Source organism: Galeopterus variegatus, unplaced genomic scaffold (assembly GCF_000696425.1).
Source record: "Galeopterus variegatus unplaced genomic scaffold, G_variegatus-3.0.2 Scaffold46212, whole genome shotgun sequence".
NCBI lineage: Eukaryota > Metazoa > Chordata > Mammalia > Dermoptera > Cynocephalidae > Galeopterus > Galeopterus variegatus.
In genome coordinates this window covers 1-4,926 of record NW_007772323.1, presented here as the reverse complement: position 1 = coordinate 4,926, position 4,926 = coordinate 1, and the positions used below count along the sequence as shown (strand labels likewise).

Here is a 4,926-nt window from a genome sequence, read left to right as displayed (position 1 = left end):
TTTTAGTAATTTTATGGTGTTGGGTCTTTATTGATGGTGTTGCATGGCTGCTTTTAATTGCGTTTAGTAAAGTGACAGAAAGGAGAAATTACCTAAAGACAGAATTTATAATTAAAAGGGAAGCAGAGCACAAAGATTTGGAAAATTTGCAGAAACCTGGCTCTGTGGTAGAGAATGAGAGCATTTTCAGGAGAAAAATTCAAGCATGCAGCAGATGGACTGGTCTCTAAAGACATTAGCATGGCTATGAAGCAGCCAAGTCAATGACAGAAAGGCCCTGAGGGCATTTCAGAAGTCTCCAGGGGGTCACCCCTCCTATCACAGACCCAGAAGCTTCGAAGGATGAAATTATTCCAGGGGACAGACTAGGGGTGCCACTGCCCTGCACCCCTGGGGACACTGCTCCCTGGATAAAGCTGCCTTGCCTCAAGCAGTTCCAAGTGTGGTTCATGCAGCACCTCATGATAGTACAAGCTGAAGCTTTGGCCATGTCCACGTTGTCTATTAAGTCTGTAGACTGTCAGAATGCAAGAGCAAGGGAGGCGTGGCAGCTTCCACCCAGATTTCAGAGGACGTATAGAAAAACCTGGAGGTCCATATTCCCTCCCTTTTTCCTTTCATTAATTTTCCCAGGGGAAGAGCTCTGGTTTAAACTGATTGGTGATTATAAAAGAAAAATGGGCATGTACACTTCTGCCCCTTCCTCTCCTATTATGTTTGGGAGTGAGTGGCTCAAGGCAGCTTTTATTCTTTGCTTCTTGGCAGAGGGGGAGGATCTGCCATAACTATGCAAGTCTGCCTAATTTTGGCGGTACGTCTCAGGGAGCTCGTATGCATGTATATATATCCTTCAACTGAATCTTTATCAATGATAAAAGTGACATTTTGGTCCTCATGAGCCTTACGCCTTTGTCTTATTTCTCAATCAATTTGGAACTCAGGTGAGAAAGAGGGATACTCAATAGTGAGCTGACTTAGAGACCTCAGAATTGAACACAACTGGCATGGAGTATGCAGGGGAGATAGGCATTTCTTGAGAAAACTAAAGAAATATAAACTTATAAAATCTAAGGGTAAAAAATCAAAACAGCCAACAGGGAATATAATAGATGAACGTTATCTACTTTTGGGAGGGGGGAGGTAGTGAGGTTGGTCAGAAACAAACTCCTTGAGGAAGTAGCCTTCCAGCTGAGCTACAAAGGACAAGTAGGTTAAATAGGCAAGAATGAGGCTAAATAGTTTTCTGAGAATAGAATAGAGCGAGTGCAAAGGCCCCGATAACCAAAAGGAGGGCGTCATATTCCAGGGTCAGTTTTACTTGAAACATGAGCAGAGAAGAGGTGCGAGGTGATTCCGAAGAGGCAAAAAAGAGCCAGATCATCGAGGTACTTGCAGACTGATGGAGTTTGGATGTGTTGTCCCCCCAGAACTCATGTGGAAATATAATCCCCAATGTGGTGGTGTTGGGGACTGTTTGAGTGAGGGGGTGGATCCCTCATGAATGTATTCATGCTCTCACTTGGGGGTGAGGGTAGTGAGTGAGTTCTCACTCTGTTGTTTAAAAGACCCTGGCACCTCCCTTCTCTCTCTCTTGCTTCCTTTCATTATGTGATTTGCTAGGACCTGCTGATGCCTGCCACTTTCCACCACTAGTAGAAGCAGCCTGAGGTCCATGCCAGATGCAATTGTCCCAGAATCGTAAGCCAAATTAACGTCTGTTCTTTATAAATTACCCAGTTTTAGTTATTCTGTTATAGCAATACAAAAATGGACTAATACAGTATTTGAGAGGTACATTAATTTGGGGGGTTCAGGGGTGGAATGATATAGTTTGGACATGTTTCCCCCTCAACTTTGTCCCCCCAAAGCTCATGTTGAAATCAGATTCCCAGTGTGGCAGTGTTAGGAGCTGTTTGGGTCGTGGGGGAAGGTTGTCTTTTTTTCTGATTATCTTTAGGAGGTTTGAGGAGAGGTTCCCCTTGATAAAGGTACTGTTGATTCTTAGTTACAAGGGTATCCTATAAAGAAAATAATTTCTTTTAAAATTACCTCTTTATCACACATGTATAGCTGTTTAGTGCTTCTACTCTTTTTTAGTTTTAAATATTTTCTAATTTCCATTATAATATTTTTGTTTTGGCCGATGTTATATTTTTATAGTTGTAAATTGGTTGATTTGTGGGAAAGAGTGACACTGGAAACTGTCTATTCTGCCATCTTGACCAGAACCAGTGTAATTGTTACTTTTGAAAATAAAATTTTTAAACTGATATTCTAAAGTAAAACTTGAAAATTCTTGGCTTCTACAAAATTTCAGTATAGAATGGATTAAAACATGGCTACCAGGGAAGAATCGATAGGACAATCTCACAATGCCTTCCAACCAACTGCATCTTTTAACACCCAGCTTATAGTGTTGATAGGAATCACTGATTTTTATTTATACAGTTAGAAAAATATGTAAATTTATTGCAAATGCATGTTAAAGATCAAGTTCCTACCACAAGTTGGAGAATTCATTGCTTTCAGACAAGGAAGCCATCTCTAAGATAGGCCTCAAGTGCTACTACAAAGCATGTGCTGATGAAATTAAATTCCACCTGCTAAATCTCTTCTCCAATGATGAGATGAAAGTAGCTTCCCTATTATTTTGTAAACCTCACAGGTGCAATTCTACAACATTCTTTTATTCGGATGTATAAACTGTCTTGAGCCAGGCATCATATCCCACCAGAAATGGAAGTGTTGGGCGTCTCCTAAGGACTCCTGCTCTTCAAATCTGGAGTAGGAACTTCAGCAGCCACCGCAGCAAACCATATTCTCAGAACCAGCCTTCTTCAGACACCTGATATGAGCTCAGTCATCCGCATAATGAGCTGCCAAAGAAGAAACGGAATCCAGCTTTATTGGAGCAACTATCTGCCTGGCACCTGCTTGGCACTGGGTTAGTGACCAATGACACTGATACAATTGGGTAGCAATCATAACAAACAAAAGGTACAGTGTGTTTCTTACAAGCCCCCCCCCACCCCGCTTTTAAAATCCTTTTCTCGTTTATTGCCTAACAACAGACTTGAAAAGGAATAAGAGGTGGCCCGAATTCATACAGACATCCATGATCCCGCCGTAGCCACAGGGTGACCATCTTCATCCCCATTCTACAGACGGACAGCGGGGCTCAGAGAGTCCTTACGTGTCCTATCCTCCCGCGCCCTGTCTTTACTTGGAAAGTAGCTCCAGTACACCCTGGAGCAGGACACCACACTCACTGGGGCGAGGAGGGTCCCACATCTGTCTGCCTCACGAGACAGCGGGGTACCGAGTCTCAAAGCGGGAACGAGGCGACATGGATCTGGGATCCCTCCGTCCCCCCACACCCCAGGGAGGCTCAGCCCCCACCGCGGGGCACGCGCACCCTCAGCTGAGTCCAGACACCTGAAGGAGGTACCTGCTCACCTGCAAGTGCCACGACGGTCTGTAATAATAAGTCGTCACTGTCGCCATTATGACGTCAAGTTACTATAGCAGCCGCCACGCACTGGCTCGTCCTCCACCACGGACATGCCTCCGCACAGACCTCCCTTCTGGGCACCTGCTTTTCCCTGAAAGCAAAGCACCTTCACACTTAAGGTTAGCACTTGAGGAAGCATAATAGCTAGAGGATCTAGACAGGTACCCAGTCAACTGACGGAGGAACTCTGCCCAGTTTGGTGGAACAAAGCATGTCCCTGTTGTCAGGAATTTTATTAGCTCTAAAAGTGATGGTAAGGGAGTACTAGCGGGACACAGGGACCCAAGAAGATATCTTGGAGATAAGCTGGACCTTTGAGGGTCAATATGTCAAATTCACACGCCATGCTAAGCAGGTAGCCATCCGTGGCAGATAACTAAGAGACTGTCTATAATCGTGTTCCTGAATAATCTAGGAACACAAAAATGTCATTTAAGGAATCTTGGAGCTTTTTCAGGGAGACAGGGCTATGCTAACATAACAGAGTAAAAGAACGACGAGTTTAACTGGGAATAGAACACTGCCACGGGGATCCGCATGCCATAGTGAACCATGTCCGTATTCAGAGAGGTAAAGCAAGACAAGGGTTTTGAGGAAAACGTGATGGAAGCTTATTACGTTATTGTTTTAGGCTACAAGAATCAATAGAGTCATGCCTGTCTGAGGTTGGACAGACAGTTACTAGGCAGATGTCCTCACAGAAGTATTTTTTTGTGTAAGATTGTGATAGCCTCTGTGCAACGTTGTGGTTTTGTAGAGTCCATTGTGATCATTTTTATTAGGCATTCGTGCATGAGAACCCTTCCTTCATGGCCTTCCTTGACTCTATTTGTCAGGGTTTTTTGTTTGTTTGTTTGTTTGTTTTTTAACACAAGTGATTCCATTTTGATTCTGACGATTTTCACAGCTAGAACACTATACTTATGTAGTAGGCAGAAATTTATCTAATTGAATCATATATTGTGATATCCTCGGGAATTTTTTAAATTGACACATTGTAATTGTACATATTTATGGGATACAATTAGATGTTTCAGTACATTGTATATGTTGTATGATGATCAAATCAGGGTAGCCTATCCATTACCTTATGCATTTAAACATTTCTTTGTGATGAAAACATTCAAAAGCCTCTTTTCTAGCTATTTGGTAATATGCAATACTTTACTGTTAACTATAGTCATCCTACTCTGCAATAGAACACCAGGATTTATTTCCTTTTATTTAATTGTAACTTTATATCCATTGACCAAACTCTCCCATCCTCCCCTCATCCATCCCCTCCCCAGTCTCTGGTAACTACTGTTCTACTCTTTATTTCCATATCAAGTATTTTTTTAAAAAATATTCTATGTATTTTTTTTATTTATTTTTTATTTTTTATTTTTATTTTGTCAATATACAATGTAGTTAGT

General features: G+C 42.2%; 1 long non-coding RNA gene across 1 annotated transcript; it reads right to left on the bottom strand.

Moving 5' to 3' along the window:
- Positions 1–2,443: 2,443 nt before the first annotated feature.
- LOC103584184 lies at positions 2,444–3,622 on the bottom strand. Its single transcript, XR_549942.1, has 2 exons — positions 3,457–3,622; positions 2,444–2,876 (listed from the first exon to the last, which is right to left on the bottom strand). It is a non-coding gene; the product is annotated as an uncharacterized LOC103584184 (long non-coding RNA).
- Positions 3,623–4,926: the final 1,304 nt, after the last annotated feature.